Raw genomic sequence first — 20,183 nt, forward strand, 5'->3', positions numbered from 1 at the left:
CCCAGACAGTTGACTCCTCTTCAGGGTATGAGCTCTGCAGAGCATCATAACAGAAAGTTAGGGGGGTAGGGCTATTGCATTCTGCAGGCTGAGCTCATATAGAGGGGAGTGCTCAACCCAAGAAAGATGTGTGTGGTGCAGGAGAGGAACTCACCACAGGAACCCTGGCAGCTGTCCTTCAGCTCTGTCCCTGAAGCCACAACACTCAATCTCTCCTTGCATGATTCAAATGTGGTCTGAGCAGCCCTCTCTCTGCCGGGCCCAGGGTGAGTGGCTGAGAACGCGATTTTGTGTGTTGGCCCCTTAAGATGGCACCTGGGTTTCTAGAAGTCCTGTCTCTTCCTGACAGTCAGAATCCCCACTGATTTTCACAGCCAGATGCTACATGGGCTCCTCTTCCCAGCTCTGGTGCCCTGGGCTGAGGAACCCAGCATGGGAATGAGACCCCACGCCCCTCAGGGGGCACCTTTGCAGCTGAGCTATCCCTCTGGAGTCTCCACCACATGTGGGCACTGGGCCAGCCCTTTTCCTATCTTTGCCCTTCTTACTAGTCTTAGTGTGGCTCCTTTTGTAAATCCCTGGTTATATGACTTCTGTTTCAGCTAGTTTACAGTTGGGTGTTTGGGTCGATTGTTCTATATTTCAGTGGTGATTCCAATTTCATTTGGGAAGGAAATGAGTGCAGCTTCCATGTACTCACCACCATCATGGACCTTTGGCATATTTTTATTACCATATTGTTTTTGTTTTCTAGAAAGCCATTCTGGGTTTATTGTGTATTTTTTTATAATTTGATACTGAATTGTTGTGTGACCTTGGAAATTCAACGAAATATCAATGAATATTTTGAGTTTCTTCAGCTTCTGATCCTTAGTTTCTTCTATAAATGAGAGATTTAGAAATAGATAATGTGGTTTTAAGATTAAAAAAAATTCAACACACTGAACTTCAAATAAATATATTAGGACTTACACTTGTGAAATGATAGAAATTTCAATCATGCTCTGGGAGGCTGAGCCTGAGCTGGCTACTCTGGGGGACTGTTTTTATATTCCAATGTTTTTACCCTGGTTCAACATGTTTCCCAAGTTATACTTTGGAAATGATTTTATGACTTCAGTGGGAACAACTCAAGGAATGGGGGAATGTTTTCCCTAGGATAAGAAATGTGGTTGAGGGTAGGACATCAGCGTTGGCATCAGAGCTCTACCTTGCTGGCCCTCAATTTCTTTATGAACTAGGTCTATGAGCATATTCCCTGCCCAGCCTAAAGAAATATGATGGTGGTTCAAATGCTAAGGCTATGTGAAATTGTTACCATGAAGCATAATACAATTATCTTCCTTTAAGGATGAACTTCAGACCTGAGCCAAAGTCAGAGTAAATGTCAGGTAAATAAAGTGGAAACTATTTTGGGTCATGAACAAGCAGTGATATATATAGTAGCTCCTGTCTCAGATTTATTTGTACAAATAGCACAAGAGGGCACCAGCCCCAAGCAGACAGTAATCTGGGGGTCATACCCATCCTTCCATCCTCACATTGACAGGGAAAGGCCTCTACTCTGGTGTCTTCGCCGGGGTGTTGGCACCTCTGGGAGCCTGAGCCTGAGCTGGAGCTAGAGCTGCAGCCCTAGCCTGGGGCTTGGTTTGATCCTTGGCCTTGGACTTTGGCCAACAGAGCCTGAGACCCTAGGCAATGTGGGCATAAGCACAGTCCCCAAGCTTGGGGTGAATGGTGAGAGCAAGTTGATTGAGCTTGCTGTCTCCCTCTTGGATCTTGGGCTTGACCTCCTTGGGCTTTATGAGGCCTCAGTAGCTTTGGCACAAGTGCTCACGGCCTTGGTGGTGCTGGCCTACACCTTCTTTAGGTCCTTCTTGTTGTGCCTCTTGGCAGAGTGCATGTTCCTCAGGAACCTGAGGCCCACACCCTTCAGACATTTGGATTTTGTGTTTGGGATTTTTAAATGCCATTTCCATGCCATTTTCAGGATTGGTTGTGCATAGTGTGGTTCTTCAACTTGGCCATCTCTGCACTGAATCCCATGGCTCTGGAGGCACCTAGGACCAGAGCAGCGGTTTTTGAGACTAACTTTTTTTCCATCTTGTATGTAGATTCTGAAGGTAACTCAGTGAGGTGAGTTTTTAGAAAGTACAATGACCTTCTGTTTAGTCTGAAGATACGGCATCCCAGGACGACTTCTTTCAGACGTTACCAATTTAAAAACCACCATACTACCAACACTAGGCATGACTTATGAAGTGTGCTTTATATATGATTTCTAAAAATGACCAATGAGGAAAATAAGTGCTGTAACTAATTTTTACAAATGACCGAGCTGCTCCAAAAAGGCCTAATGATCAATTGTATGGACTTTAACCATTTTAAAAGTCTTTGTATAAATCATCTCACTTGAGCCTAATAACAACACCATGGGGTATATTTTCATTGTGTTTCCAGTTTACAAAGGAGGAAATTGAGGATTATCTGTAAAATGACACTGGGCCAGCTGTTAATCTTCTTGGGCCTTCAGTTAGTCACAGGGAAGAGTTTCAAGTCCCATAAATCCCGACTCTGAAGTCCTCCCATGCTCACACACATATTTAGACTACTAGACATCTTCATTTCGCTGATGAATTTTAAAAGCTATGTCAAGCTTGTCTGGGTGTCTGGAACTTTCTGAACAGCCGCGTCTTCTTGCCCCCTCTGGATGCCAGTGATCAGGGTCTGTGACATGTTTTAAATCATTGGGAAGGAGCTGTTTCCTATCCTAAGGGTTCACATGGTGACCATGTGGCATGTTGACTAATGGAACCTTTTTGAGCATCTAAGGTGTGGCTAGAAATAGGCATTTGAGTTGTTTATTCCCAACCTCTCCCTTCCATTGTGCTAAGCTCTGGCCTTGACGTGAGGCACCTGGAGGTAAAGCTCACACTGCATGCTGACAAAGTTGATGAGATGGGGTTTCTAGTGAACCCTTGGGCTCCAGCTGCAATCCATGCCTCTCTGGTGTGCTAGCGTCACCTGTAAACTCTCTTGTCTTCTTTTCCACTCTCATTCACTTCCTCCTTTTGTCACACACTCTAAGTGTCCACAGATGTCAAGTGTAGAAAAAGACATGTGGTGTTAATGCTTCAGTGCTGGCACAAAGGCACTTCCTGGGGAAGATATGGCCCCTGCCAGAGTTGTTTTGTAGGCTGCCCATCTATATTTATCACTGCCCAGTGCTGATTCTTGATTCAAATATCCTGACCACTTTCGCGCTGGCCTGATGCCACCCGGAATATCAGTCAACGGGCCATCTAGCCATATCAAGTGCGGCTGTTAAGAACAGGAATCCTGGCCAGGAATTTCTAAACTGTTGTCTATGAAGAGGTTCTATGCATTTTGGCTGGGGAAAACTTCCAAAAATAAAAACCAGATACCATGGCCATTTGTTTGGACTTCGTGGAAGAGTTATTAGTCACTGGGGGAAGAGACAGGATGGCAGAGAACACAGCGTGAAATTAAATCTAATGAATCACTCTGACAGGCAGACAAGAACTGAGCCCACTCTTCCCGGAACAATCTTTGGAAACCTAGGAAATGGGGAAAAACACAAACACTTAGCTGTAGCAAATTGTATGTATTTGTACAGAAATTGGAAAGCCCAGATGAAAATAAAGGCATAGGAAGTAAACAATGGAGCAGTATGTGCTCCTACTATTTCTTAGAATTTAGTTGGAAGAGGGTCAGAATGAAGTTTGTTTCAATCATTGTAATTTATATACTCCACATGATGTATGCTAATTTAGACCTTCCAGATTGGGGAGCAAATTCACTGCTCTTTTAAGTTGGAGGTGTAAATAGCTTTGAGGATTGTAACCCTTTGAAAGTTATAAAGTCACTCATGGTGGGGGAGGGGTGGTATATACCCTTTTAAGAGCAGGGGCATTTGAAACAAAAATGTAGTCATCACTGCTTTCTTTTGGGAAAAGTTGTTTTGCTTCTCTATGCCTGTTTCCCCGTCTGTTTCAAAGTGATAATATTATAGTAGTACAACTTCCTACAACTGTTGTGAAGAATAAAAAAGAAATTGGGCATAAAGAGCTGCCTGGCAGTTCTCAATAAATATTAATGAATATCTAATTGATCCCCTAATGCCAGTGATTTTCAATCTTTTTCATCCTATGGCACATACAAACTTTAATTACTAAAATTCTATGACACACCAAAAACTGTATTTCTTGCTGATCTAATTAAAAAAGAGGTATAATTTTGATTCATTCATACCTGACAGCTGTTGTTGTGTTGGCTGCTGTCATTTTTTATTTGACAATCTGAAAGAAAGAGGTCAGTGCTCCTGACTACATAGTGCGGCACACTGGTTTACACGTGACTCACATAGGCTAGGAGTTTTTGTCTTTGCCCAGATAAATATTGTGATTTTTAAAAAGATTTTATTTATTTATTTATTTATTAATATATTTAATTGATTATGCTATTAGTTGTCCCATTTTTTTCTTCCCTTTATTCAGCTCCACCCCACACCACCTTCCCACCAGCATTTCCTCTCTCTTAGTTCATGTCCATGGGCCATACATGTAAGTTCTTTGGCTTCTTCATTTCCCATAGTATTTATTTATTTTTAGAGAGAGGGGGAGGGAGGGAAGCATCAGTGTGTGGTTGTCTCTTGTGTGCCCGCCACTGGGGACCTGGCCTGAAACACAGGCATGTGCCCTGACTGAGAATCAAACAGGCGACCCTTTGGTTAGCATGCTGCACTCAATCCACTGAGCCACACAAGCCAGGACAAATATTGTGAATTTTTATTCCTGTTTTCTTTTTCCTGGTCTCTAGTGGTATGCTGAAGCCAATTTTCACTGGCTTTCAAAAGCCAATTGTTAAATTTTGGGGAATTTTGAGATCTGCTGATTTTAAATAGTAGATGGAAAGAAACACAATTAAATAAATTATATTTAAAACAAGGTGGATAAATACTCAAAACTCATCACTTATTAATTATTTTACTGCACTCTACCATTGTCTCTACTCAAGGTTATTTATGTCTATTTTATCTGTATGGTAAAAATACTATGTAAGGGTGGCTACTGGGCAGCTCTTTCCGGCTTCTGTTCAATGACACCCTCTGGTGGCTCGGAAACAGAGATCACTCTGGTGGCTTTTGTATGCCATTGCCCTACACAAATAGGCAAATACTGTAACTCAAAACTTTTTCCCAAACAGCCAAGTTTAAACATGTATCAGCACACAACTGTCTATGACCATCTAAATATACAAATTAGTTTTTTTTTAAAAGGATTAACCACTGAGTTCAATAGTTACTTTGAAATTTAGGTATTTTCAAAATGAGATGTTTATGTACATACAACCTAAACTGAACCATTTCCTATTATCTTATGTCAAGTCTGTTTTGTTTACTTATGTCACTTGCCTAAGGCCTATAATAATTAGAGGTTTTGATATCTGTGAAACCACCTCCAAATTCTTAAATTCTATTTTTCTTCAGAGCCCAGCACCATATCTCTTACATATAGACATTTCATAAGTATTTGTTGAAAGAATAAAATATGTTATCAGTTATAATTTTATATTTATTAATTTTTCACATTACAATTGTACTAAATTTGTCACATCATATAAACACTTATTCTGATAAGCTTTGTATGCTCTGTAGAATCCAACTCTTCAAGAATGAATCAAGCATACAACCTACCTCAGCATAATTTTCCCACAAAGTAAAAAAATATGGCAAGAAAGAACATTTTCACTTTTACTGGAAATATATTTCCTATAAAATGTGACACTTAATAAACTTCTAAACGGGTATTCAATATCAAACATTCAATTTCTTTCTGGTTGTTTTTTAAGTATCAACATGTTTGGTTATTCTTGGTTTTGGGCAATTACTAAAAATCCTAAAATTATTATTACTCTCCAACTATATGGAATGCTTTTATTATATTTTTAAATATTTTATTTGTTTATTTTTAGAGAGAGTGGGAGGGAGGGAGAAAGAGAAGGAGGGAAATATCAATGCATGTTTGCCTTTTGCACGCCCCCAAGTGGGAACCTGGCCTGCAACCCCAGCATGTGCCCTGGCTGGGAATCGTATAGGCAACCTTTTGGTTTGCAGATCAATACTCAATCTACTGAGCCACACCAGCCAGGGCTGGAGATGTCTTTAAATAAAAATATTAATATATAAGTGTGTATCAATGCTGATTTGTTTTTAAAATAAATATTCCACCTAGTGGCTGGTACAGATTGGAAATGGAATGAAATAAAGAGAATGAGATTCACATTTGGAAGACTTGGGTTCAAGCCCTGATCATCATTTAAATGTTGTCACCCGGGGCCAGAATCAGTTCATCATCTGTAAAGTTAGCATAATATTGGTATGTTAACATACCATGGGGCATTGTGAGGACTCTATGAGGGAGTCTGGTATACAGTAGATTTTTGAATAAATACTAATTTACACTGGTATTATTTGTTGGTGAAACAAATCCAGATCAACTTGTTATTAAACAGCTTCAGTATATACAAGCAAAGCCAAAAGAACAAATTTATTTGGAATAATTCACTTCCTTAATTTTGTCTAATTAAAAAAGCAATGGTGCCCAAAGTCAGTCCCTGGACTCCCAGACCTGACCCCCAATGTCATCCTCTCCACTTTCCCATGTAGGAAAATAGTGATAATCTTTCCAATGACAATTATTATTATTTCTTTTTTCAAGATTTTTAATCTTACACTATCAGGGCTCGGTATTGATTTCTTCAGCCTTTGAATTCCCAAGTCACTATTAACACTTCTCATTGGTACATTGTTTTTCCAGCCACTTGATGTGAGTATATTTATTTCCTCATCTAGAAGGCAAACTCCATTCACAGTTTTGATTTTCGGTAACTCCTTGTCACCCAGTGCCCAGCTCTGTGTGAGGCAAATAATGTACACGTAGTAAATATTGGAATCCATATCTGTCTGGTGTCCAGTTTGGTTCTTTCTCCTCAACTATTTTCCTCCTTTACCTTTTCAGAGACTGGGTAGGAATACTGCAGTCTGGGAGTCCAATATTACAGAAAAATACCTTGTTTTCATTTAACACAACACGGTGAATCTCTGGCTGTTTACTAGGTTAAAATAACATAAAGTTACTAAATACTTCATGCAATTACCTGAAGCATGATATTTTCCTACCAGTGAGTAAAAGCTACTTTTTACTTATACAGATCTAAGACCAAGATAGATAAACCAATATGTAATTTAATATATATTCAATTGACTCTCTTTATAAATAACTGGATATATTTTCAATTTATTCAAACTTTTTGAAAATGAAGCAAGCCTCAATTTGAATGAGTAAATAAATGTAACTCTAGTAAATAGAGAAAACTTTAATTTCTTATGTTTTTCTACTTAGTTCCTCATAATAAATTACAGAGTACTAGGGTAGAACTGGGACAGCTCATTAATGTTCATCAATTTATATGTGATTACATTTATTCTCTTCCTTTTGAGTTGCAGGCCCCACAGGTTCTGTTGAATTTAGGCTGCTTGGAATTCTTTCCTCTTTCAGCCCATACCAACACCCCAATCCAGAGAAAAGCCATAAGGAAAAGTTAGAAGAAAGAAAAACAGGAACGATTTGCAATTTTCTTTCCTCTTTCTAACTGACCTATTTTTTTCTTTTTACCCTCCTCTTTCTCTCGACTAAACCAATGAGATAATCCTTACAGAAGTGCTATGAGTACCCTTTTAAAAATATGGCTTACATTTTCTAAAATGATGCAGTTAAAAGATAAATACAATACAACTGAAATAGACAAAAATTCATGCAATTTCGAGTTGGTTTAAAAGAAAATAAACACACACAGACAGGAAAAAAGAAAGATCTTTAATGCGATGAACAGTAATGTGGTAACAGGATATATATTTATATATGTATATATATAGCCTTATGATTCAACTACATCCTTCTGCTCCATGTACTATGGTTTTCTTATAACTTTATCTATTGAGATATATATCACATTTATAAAACTTTTTCCAAGATTGAAAACAGTTTGAGGCAGAGAGTGTTGGAAACAGAGAATTTGGTGTAATCAAAATTCAGCTGGCTCCAAACATGTAAGACTTTCATGGCAGATTCAGAGGACATCTTTAGCTGATAATCCCCCTGGTATTTATGGAATCAGAGCAAGGATAACCACAGGTACTTTGCAGACTTTAATTACTTTGTCCTCGTCTGATCAGAAAATCATGAGCATGTCCTTTTATAAACATGAGGATTACACAGTAGTCAGTAAGTGGTCTCAACGGGGATGAAAACTAACAGAATAAAGAATTCTGTTGTTATCATTTCTGCTTGTCACATTGCCATCACAAAGCCTCATATTTATATTTTTTCCTTTGCACTAAACATAAAGTACTTCAAACAAGTCAGTTATTCTAAGCATATAAATGACATAACAAAAACATCCCACTGTTACAAGTTCTCCCTCTGTCTCATTCCCCTTAATTTTGTTTCTCCACTTTCATCTTTAAAAAAATATCATATGCTCTTCTCTTTTATAAACTGCCTTGGCTTCATTCTTATTTCCTCCTCATTTGCATCTATTTTAAATAGAAATTTCTGGCCCATTTGGAAGTAAATTTGGCTTGCTGACTATTTCTACGCCTGCCTTGTAAATTTAGTACAGCCACTCAAACAGAGGCGCTCAACAGTTTTAGAAGAAAATGAGAACAAGAAGAACCTCATCTAGAGCCCCTTCATCTGACTTGCAGATAGAAAATCTGGAGCAAATCTCTTTCCTCTCCCTGCAAATAAAGACAGACCCTGGGCTACAAATTTAATCAGGCTTTTGCAGTGACCACCTCATGAGCTGGGTCATTTGTGCAGGGGCAAGAGCAGCAAAAGAAATCTGTGACTCAGACTCAGGTTGTATGTTTGGTTTCCAGTCCCTTGCTTCCGGCTTACTCCTTTAATCCTCCATGTAATATCGAATCTATTCCATTTTGTTTTAAAAAGGGTTGTTCATATTTCAGAAGCATCATGCTTAAATATGAAGGGGAAGAACTGTCTTAAAATGTCCTTCGTTGTTTTCTGTTTGATTAAAAGGAACATGTAAGTCAGGAAATAATGTTTTATTAAGCTCTGTTGTCATTTTTTTTATAATTCAATAAATGCCTCAAGAAAAAACTTATAAGACATTTGGAGAATACAACAAGGGATTAAGTTGACCTCTGGTATCTAGTTGAATTTCATAAATAATAGTTTCTAAAAAGTGAAATCTGGAAATATTTTTAGAACGGAGTACACCAAAGAAATCCTAAACCACTGGAAATCATGAGCGCGTCCCACTAATGGGTACCTTCTATCTGCTTATGAAAACAGTGTCAACTTAGCTTTTTCTTGGGGTCTCCCATGACAGCAGGACCATGAACTTTGCTAGAATCTGTTATTATTTTAAATATTTTTAACCCTTTTTATATACTCTTTCTTGAAGAAAACATTTTCCTTCTCTCATTAAGTCATGCTAGCCCGATCTGTTTTACTCCGCGTGAGTGTCTGTGACAGGGCAGCGTTGCCGTCACCAGACCAGCTCTGGGCAGCGGGCTCCACCGGGCCCTTCAAGTGAGTCACCGGTTTCCTCTCATTAGGTCAGAAATCCGCTGCGCTCCTCATCATAATGCGTGCCATTATTGATGGCACGCATTATGAACTGAGCAACTTCAGTTCATTTCATTAATTTTTGTCCTACTTTTCTGGTTTTCACTAACTAGAACAGAAAATATTGGCAACTTAGTAAACAATACAAAACAAATCCGCAAACAAACAAACAAAAAGCTTATTGGGCCCGGGCTCTGTGGTGTTTTGCATTCATGAGCAAGATTGCTCATCTTACAAAGCACCGTAAAGTATCGCATCAAATTCATTCTTGTACACACTCTTAGCTTATCCTGATCCTACTTCCTGTTGTTTTTCCTAATTTTGTTTAGTGTGGTCTAAAATGTTCTTATAGTTTTAAATAAATAGGTTAAGAATTTTGTAGAAATGTTTGAGCTTCACAGAAGATGGAGACACTTTGAGGTCAAAGGAATTTTTCCTAATTTAAAGAAACAAAAATACTTATTTAAATTTTTTTTATTTTTTTATTGATTTTTAGAGAGAAAGAAGAGGGGAGAGAGACAGAGAGAGATGTGTTGTTACACTTAGTTGTGTATTCATTCGTTGATTCCTGTATGTGCACATATTGGGGATTGAACCCACAACCTTGGCATAGCAGGACAATGCTCCAACCAAGTGAGCTACCTAGCCAGGGTGAAATAAAAATTCTTTAGACAATGAATCATTAAATCAAATTGTCCTTCTCTTAAATACCATTTGTATTAAAATCTTTTTTACCACTTACTATATATCACATGAGCGCTAATAAAACCTACCTTGTGTAATGAACAGCTGTTATTATTGGTTAAGCTGATTGAAAGGAGAGAATTATGGCCAGCTGCAAAACACATTCATGAGTGGCAAGAGAAACTAGCAGCTGGTGTTCCACTTGCTATAAATATTTTTAATTAAAATTTGCCTCCTGGTTTTCAGTTTGTGTAATAGTGGGGAGTTTTAGTTAGTTACTTTAAGGGTAAAGGGATGTTTTTCTATTTAAGAATAGCTTTTTAATCCTTACATTAAGAATAACTATTAATGATAACAATGGTGTCCTGCTGGCTAAGAAAATGGGCTATGTGATGAAACTCTCATTCTTTTCTAGTGATGCATCCAAGAATTTCAAAGTTTTATTTATTTTTAAAACTTATATTTCCAGATAGAGTCCCTGCTATCCATCAGGAGTTCTTATAAAAAATGAAGACTGTGAACAGATCTATCTTAGAAGTACCTCAATGGGACCTGCATTAGAAATATAATGCACATACATATTTTCTTACTGAAATTCTTTCTTTTTGGCTAATAGGATTATCATCCAACTCTTTCATTGTTTCAAGTTCTCTTTCATCTCATCATTTATTTGCTCTCAAACACAGATGCTTTCTAGAACCTAGAGCCCCAGGTCACCTCTACTCTGCATGTTCTCAGATACACTCAGCTTTTTTGTGGTATTAACCATGATCTCTGTATTCATGCTGCCAAAGTCTCATTCTCTAGCCCCAGCTTCTCTTCTGAACTGAGGTGTATCTAGAGTCTCTTAAGCCCTGAATGCTCAATAGTTTCCCCATATCTGTTTTGCTTTCTGTTTTCTATGCTCAACTAACGGTACCATTCAGGGAGTCACTCGAAACTTCCCTTTTCCCCTCACATTCTTGACTACATATTACCAGTCTCTAAGCTCTTCTGATTCTACTTCTTAAATGTTTCTCACTTCTGTTCACCTTCATCTTAATTGCTATAGCTCTTTATCTGGACTGGGAACATTCTTGACTAGATTGTTAACACAACTTTCTAACTGGTCTCCTTATTCCTAGATCTGGACCCTCAAATGCATCATCTACCTAAAATGAAATCTGATTACATTATTCCCCTGCCTAAAATTTTATAATGGCTTTCCACCTTTTCTAGGAAAAAGTTAGAAGTTTTTAGCATGGAATTCAAGGCCCTCAATGACATGCTCACAGCCTTTTTTGCCACTCCCACCTTCATCCTCCAGGTTAAATGGTGCTGGATTGTTCTAGTCCCTCACTAATCAGCCTTCAGAAATGTAGCTTATACATGACTTCCTGGTGAAGTCTTCCACAGAATTATCCACCTCCTCTATGATCTCTTGACCCTTGATCATGTAACTCTAGTGTAACATCTATCAAAATAAACTATAATCATTTATTTACATGTTTGTATCTATGATTGGGTCATTCTTTGATCAAGGAAAATGCCATTAATTCTTGTGTTCTGTCAGTGACTGGAACATGACACAAATTTTTTATAATATAAGAAGAAAGGATTTTAGGGGGAGGTAAGATGGTGCAGGAGTGAATGGAAGCCACAGTAACCTCTTCCCACGACAAACTTGGAATTACAACGAAACTGTGGAGAAATCACCCAGAACAAACAACTGAACAATAGTGAGAGAGAAGTCTTATAACCTCGGATGAGCTTCAGCACAACCTGTTTGCACCTGCACAACAGCATAGAAAATGTGGTGGGCACAGTGGCCCTCAGTCGTCAAGTGGAGGGAAGGAATCACCAAAGAACTACCCAACAGCAATCAAAACTCAATTACATCCAGAGAGCCAACATAAATGGCATACAGGGCATCACAAGAGCATCGAGTTCAGGTGATCAAGGAGACTGCATCACGGAATCTCACAGTTTCCTACCATAGAAGTTCATACCACAAATTCAGGGAGTCAGAACAGATCAACTTAAGAAGCTGAGGCTAACAAGAAGAGTCTCACAAACAATGGGAAAACAAAGAAACAAATCCCAAATGAAAGGAAAGGAGGGAGCCTCAAAAAGAATGCTAATGGAGTAGAGGCAAGTCAACTATCAGACATTGAGTTCAAAACAATGGTTATAAGGAAGTTCAATGAGCTCACTGAGAATTATCAAAAACTACAAGGAAACTATGATGAACTCACTGCAAACTATATCAACATGAAAAAGAACATAGAAACAAACAACAACATTCAAGAGGAACTGAAGAATACAATTTCTGATTTAAAGAACACAGTAGAAGGAATCAAAATCAGGCAAGATGAAGCAGAGGATTGAATCAGCAAGCTGGAGGACAAGGTAGAAAAAAACTCCCAGAGAGAGCAAAAAAAGGAAAAGAGACTCAGAAAGAATGAAGAGGGTTAAGGGAACTGCAGGACAACATGAAATGGAATCATATCCATAAAATAGGCATACCAGAAGGAGAAGAAGAAGAGCAAGGGATAGAAAATCTGTTTGAAAAAGTAATGATGGAAAACTTCTCTAATTTGACGACAGAAAAAGTCACACAAATCCAGGAAACACAGAGAGTCCCAGTCAAGAGGAACCCGAAAAGGCTTACTGCAAGACATATCATAATTAAAATGACAAAATTCAAAGACAAAGAGAAAATCTTAAAGGCAGCAAAGAAGAAACAAGAAGTAATATACAAGGGAGCCCCAATAAGGCTTACAGCTGACTTTTCAATGAAAACACTACAAACCAGGAGGGAATGGCAAGCAATATTCCAAGCAATGAAAAGCAAAGGCCTGTAACCAAGACTACTCTACCCAGCAAGGCTCTCAATTACAATGAAAGGTGAAATAAGGAGTTTCCCAGACAAAAGAAGGCTGAAAGAATACACCTCCACCAGCACTGCACAATATGCTAAAGGGACTACTGCTTTAAGAAAAGGAAGAGAAAGAGTGAGAGAGACAGGAATACAGTTACAAAAGGAGTAAAATAGCAAAGAATAAGTACCTATTGATAATAGCCTTAAATGTCAATGAATTAAATACTCAGATCAAAAGACATAGCATAGCTGAATGAATAAGAAAACATGACCCACACATATGCTGCCTATAAGAGACCCACCTCAGAACAAAAGAAATATACAGACTAAAAGTGAAGGGTTGGGAAAAAATATTCCAAGAAAATGGACAGGAAAAAAAAAGCCACTGTAGCAAATACTTATATCAGACAAAATAGACTTCAAAACAAAGGCCATAAAAAGAGACACAGAAGGACACTTTATAATACTCAAGGGAAGAATCCATCAGAAGATGTAAGCATTATAAACACATATGCACCCAACATAGGAGCACCCAAATCTATAAGGAAAATCTTGGAAGACTTCAAGAAAGATATAGATAGCAACACACTTATACTAGGGAGTTTTAACGCCCCACTGTCAAAAATGGACAGATCTTCCAAACGAAATATCAACAGGGATTTTGCAGCATTGAATAATGCCCTAGGTCAAATGGACTTAACTGGTATATATAGAGCCCTTCATCCCAAAGAAGCAAAATACACATTCTTTTCAAATGCATATGGAACATTTTCAAAGCTAGACCACATGATAGGACACAAAATAAGCCTCAAGAAATTCAAGAAAATTGAAATCATACCAAGCCCTTTCTCATACCACAAGGGCCTGAAACTAGAAACCAACCTTAAGGAAAAAACTCAAAACAATCAAATTCATTGAGATTGAATAACATGCTTTTAAATAATGAAGGGGTTAATAACAAGATCAAAGAAGAAATCAAAAAATTTCTGGAAACAAATGAAATGAACTCACAACAGCCCAAAAGTTATAGGACACAAAAAAGGCAGTCCTGAGAGGGAAGTTCATAGCAATACAAGCCTACCTAAAAAGGATAGGAACATTTCAAATAAACAACCTGACCCTACACCTACAAGAACTGGAGAAACAACAACAAGGACAGCCTAGAGCGAGTAGAAGGATGGAAATAACCAAGATCAGAGCAGAATTAAATGACAAAGGGACTACAAGAACAATTCTAAGGATCAATAAACCCAGGAGCTGGTTCTTTGAAAAGATAAACAAAATTGACAAGCCTTTAAGCAGACTCATCAAGAAAAAAAGAGAGAAGACCCAAATAAACACAATCAGAAATGAAAGAGGAGAGATTACAACAGATACCACAGAAATACAAAGGATTGTAAGAAATTACTATAAGGAATTATATGCCCAGAAATTTGAAAACCTGAGTGAAATGGACAAACTTCTAGAAAAATGTAATGTTCCAAAACTGAATGAAGAAGAAGCAGAAAACCTGAACAGACCAATAACAGCTGATGAAATCGAAGTAGCAATAAAAAAACTCCCAGTACTCAAAAGCTCTGGACCAGATGGTTTCACGGGAGAATTTTACAAAACATTTAAGGAAGAGCTAACCCTTTTCCTTCACAGACTATTCCAAAATATCTGAGAAGAGGGAAGACTCCCAAACTATTTTTATGAAGCCAGCATCATCCTAATCCCAAAATCAGATAAAGATATAATATCTTTATCTGATGAACAAGGAAAGAAAACTATAGGCCAATATCACCGATGAACATAGACACTAAAATCCTCAAAAAAATATTGGCAAACCACATCCACCAATACATTAAAAAATCATACACTGTGATCAAGTGGGATTCATCCCAGAGATGCAAGGATGGTACAGCATTTAGAAAGCAATAAACAGAATATATCACATAAATAAGAGGAAACACAAATTTCCCATGATCATATCAACAGATGCAGTAAAAGCATTTGATAAGGTACAGCACCCATTTATGATAAAAACATTCAGTAAGTGGGAATATAGGGAGCATATCTCACAATAATAAAGGCCAGATACAGAAACCTACAGCCAGAATCATACTCAATAGGCAAAAACTAAAAGCTTTCCCACTAAGATCGGGAACAAAAGAAGGATGTCCACTTTCACTCCTATTCAACATAGTATTGGAAGTCCTAGCCACAGCAATCATACAAGCATAATAAATAAAAGGCATCTGAATTACAAAGGAGGAAGCAAAACTGCCATTGTTTGCAGATGACATGATAGTGTACATTGAAAATCCTATAGAGTCCACCAAAAAACTACTTGACTTAATAAATGAATTTGTCAAAACAGCAGGATATAAAGTCAATATTCAGAAATCAAAGGCATTTTTGTACACCAACAATGAAATATCAGAAATAGAAATTAGGGGAAGAAATCTCATTTGCTATAGCAACAAGAAAAATAAAGTACCTAGGAATAAACTTAACCAATTAGGTAAAAGACCTGTACTCAGAAAACCACACAACACTAAAGAAAGAAATTAAGGAAGACACAAACAAATGGAAGCATGTACCTTGTTCATGGCATGGAAGAATTAATATCACCAAAATGTCCATACTACCCAAAGCGATTTATAGATTCAATGCAATCCCTGTTAAAGTACCAATGACATATTTCACAGATATAGAACAAACATTTCCAAAATTTATGTGGAACCATAAACGACCCTAAATACTGGTAGCAATTTTGAGAAAGAAGAACAGTATAGGAGGGGTCACAATACCTGATATCAAGCTGTATTACAAGGCCACTGTAATCAAAACAGCCTAGTACTGGCATAAAAACAGACATATAGGCCAGTGGAACAGAATAGAAAGCCCAGAAATAAACCCAAGTCTCTGTGGTCAATTAATATTTGACAAGGGAGCAGAAGCATAAAATGAAGTAAAAATAGCCTCTTCAACAAACGGTTTTGGGAGATCTGGACAGGTACATGCGAAAAAATGAAACTCAACCACCAACTTACACCATACACAAAAATAAAATCAAGATGGATAAAAGACTTGAATATAAGTCACGGCATTATAAAAGTCCTAGTGGAGAACGTAGGCAAGAAAATCTCAGATATTCTAAGCAGCAATATCACTGATGTGTTCCCTAGAACATGGGACATAAAGGAAAGAATTAACTGATGAGACTTTGTCAAAATAAAAATCTGCTGCATGGCTAAAGAAAATATCAGCAAAATGAAAAGGGAACCAACCTTTTTTTTTTAAGAATTTGTATTGTTTTATAGAAACCAACCAATCTTTTGATGCAACTAGTTGACTTTTTAAAAAGATTTTATTTATTTATTTTTAGAGAGGGAAGGGAGAGAGATAGAGAGAGAGAGAGAAACATCAATGTGCGGTTCCTGGGGGTCATGGCCTGCAACCCAGGCAGGTACCCTGACTGGGAATCGAACCTGTGACACTTTGGTTTGCAGCCTGTATTCAATTCACTGAGCTACGCCATCCAGGGCTGGGAACCAACCTTACAGGAAAATGTATTTGCAAATGATACCTTGGACAAGGGTTTGATCTCCAAAATACATAAAGAACTCACATTACTCCACTCCAGGAGCACAAACAACCCAATTAAAAAATGGGCAAAGGACCTGAACAGACACTTCTCCAAGGAGGACATAGAGAGGGCCCAGAGTCATATGAAAGGTTGCCCAGCATCACTAGCCATCAGGGAGATGCAAATTAAAACCACAATGAGATATCACTTCACACAGGTGAGAATGGCCATCATAAATAAATCAACAAACAACAAGTGGTAGTGAGGTTGGAAGAAAAGGGAACCCTAGTGCACTACTGGTGGGAATGCAGACTGGTGCAGCCACTGTGGAAAACAGTATAGAATTTTCCTAGAAAACTAAAAATGGAGCTGCCTTTTGACCCAGCAATTCCATTGCTGGGACTATACCCTAAGAATCCTGAAACACCAATTTAAAAGAACTTATGTACCCCAATGTTCATAGCAGTACAATTTACAATAGCCAAGGCTAAAAGCAACCTAAGTGCCCATCAGTAAATGAGTGGATCAAAAAACTGTGGTACATTTACACAATGGAATTCTATGCAGCAGGAAAAAAGAAGGAGCTCCTACCCTTTGTGACAGCATGGATGGAACTGGAAGTGAAATGCTAAATGAAAAAAGCCAGGAAGTTCAAGACAAATGCCACATGATTTCACTTATAAGTGGCATCTCATCAATAAACAAACAAGCAAGCAAAATAGAACCAGAGACTTAGAAATAAAGAACAAACTGACAGTAACCAGAGGAGAATTGGGAGGGGATATTGGGGGGACTAGGAGGCAGGGTTGTCGAGAAACATGTATAAGGACCCATGAACAAAACCAAAGGTGAGTAGGATAGAGGGTGGAAGGTGAGGATGGCTGGGGTTAGGGGGAGAGGTGGAGGGGAAAATGGAGACAACTGTACTTGAAAAACATTTGAAAAAAGGAAAGAAAGAAAAAAAGATTTTAAATAAAATTAGATCACTTTTCTTAGGAGTTTTTACATTAAAAAACATTGTAAAAATTAGGATTTTAAAAAACTCATTACTTTTATTTTAATGAGGTAGACAGTTTATTAGTGAAAGCAGGGGAAGATCTTGTCTATCTCTTACTTTCAAATGTCATTCATTTATTCTCCTGGAAAATAATTATATGTTGGAAGCACTCCTTATTAATTTACTTAATTATTCAGTGACTTAAGACTTATGTTTAAAATGTCTGCATAAGATGAATAGTTATTATAATGCATGATTAATAAATCTATTCAGCCATGACCAATGTGACTTGGTTGTTTAAGCGTCATTCTGCAAAGTGAAAGGTCAACAGTTCAATTCCAAGTCAGGGCACATACCTATGTTACAAGTTTGGTCCTGGTTTGGGCGTGTACAAGAGGCAACCAATTGATGTTTCTCTCTCACATCAATGTTTCTCTTCCTCTCTTCTTCCTTTTTCCTCTCTCTAAAATGTATATAAATAAGATCTTTAAAAATAAATCTATTGTGCCCTGGCTGGCGTAGCTCAGTGGATTGAGTGCAGGCTGAGAACCAAAGCATTGCAGGTTTGATTCCCAGCCAGGGCACATGCCTGGGTTGCAGGCCATGACCCCCAGCAACCGCACATTGATGATTCTCTCTCTCTTTCTTTCTCCCTCCCTTCCCTCTCTAAATAAATAAATAAATAAATAATAAGTCTATTGTTACAATATAAATAACCATTTAAAACATTTTTAATTAAAAAAGTTTGAGCTTTCTTAGCTGAGAACAGAATTTAGAGGTAAATCTATTTAGAGATAAATAATAAACACATTGTTGAGAATCTGATTGCTTGTATAAGTTTTTTTTCAGCAGTATAGGAGAAATACAAAAAGTTTTACAAATAGGAATATGCAATTTAGTCTAAATTTCTCTGTATTCAAGAAAAATCTAACCTCCCACTTCTGTCAAAAATGCAGACCAACCTGGTATAAATTTCTCTTTTTAAAAATACATGGAAATGCAGCCCTGGCTGACATAGTTCAGTGGATTGAGCATAGGCTGTGAACCAAAGTGGTGCAAGTTCGATTCCCAGTCAGGGCACATGCCTGGGTTGCAGGACATGGCCCCCAGCAACTTCACATTGATGTTTCTCTTTCTCTTTCTCCCTTCCTTCCCTCTCTAAAAAGAAATAAATAAAATCTTTAAAAAATACATGGAAATGCTAGACAAAATACAACACATCTTGCAGACAAGTTTGTGCGCACACACACACACACACACACACAAATAAATAGCTGATCTTTTTAGTGGAAAGAGAAATCTTAAGTCATCAGAAAGGAAGAGAAAATTTACAGCCAAGGTAAATCATTATCCATCAGCTTTATAATCTGATCCTTCAGAAAATCTTAGTTGGCAGTTGGAATTGTCCATGCCCATATTAGGATGACAAGTTAGATGCTTGGTTGTGAACTGAGATATTGGAACTGAGATGCCTTTACCTATACAGAGAACACGGAAAGGCTGCTAGATGAATGACAAGAAAGCCTGTCTTGGCCTAAAGCTGAGCGAGAAGAAAAGCCTTTTTGGAAAAACAAAAAGCTCATTTCATACACAGATATGGAATTCAAATGTGTATCACTAGCTTTGCATAGGATTCCTCAGGTCAAAAAATAACAATGATGTGATTCTGGACCAATGAACACCTAGAGGTAATCAGTAGAAATAAATGTAAATTGCTTTGTACCAGTAGCTCAAGAACACAGAATGCTCAGGACTGCCAGAGCAGAAAAGAATCCTCAACTAAAAATGAGCTCACACTAGGAAAAGTAATGAGCTGTGGGAGTAACATTTGCTATGAAATAAAGTCAGTACACACATTCATTAGAAGAATTAACATTCTATAGGAGTGTGAGATAATAGAAAACCCTAAAAAAGACAGCAAAAGAAGTGTTTCTGGTATTCAAGAGATTGAAAAAAAGGACTGAAAATCAAGAACAAAGAGTGGGATACTTAAAAAATACAAGACAAATGTGAAAAATAACAAAATAAAACTTATAGAAGTGATCCAACTAAGAAGAGATATAGTGAGTTAGAAGACAATTTTGAGCAAATGGCTTAGAATAAAGAATAGAGACATACAGAGATACCACATATCAGAGTGGTTAAGAGAAATGAGGTACAGAATGAGAACAACAAAACTCTAAAAGGAATTCTAAAAAAACAGAAAAGAAACTGTGGGAAAGATATAATAGTTAAGTTAAAAATAGACAAAGATGTTCAATGTTAATAAAGATATGAGTTTATAGACTAAAAACACACAGGTCCTAAGTAAAAAAAAAAGAAAAAAAAACAGAATCCATGTATAGTTACATTATAGTGAAACTAAAAAATTCCAAAGACAAAGAAAATTTAAAA

Source organism: Phyllostomus hastatus, unplaced genomic scaffold (genome assembly GCF_019186645.2).
Source record: "Phyllostomus hastatus isolate PE091 unplaced genomic scaffold, TTU_PhHast_1.1 phas_scaffold_93, whole genome shotgun sequence".
Lineage (NCBI taxonomy): Eukaryota > Metazoa > Chordata > Mammalia > Chiroptera > Phyllostomidae > Phyllostomus > Phyllostomus hastatus.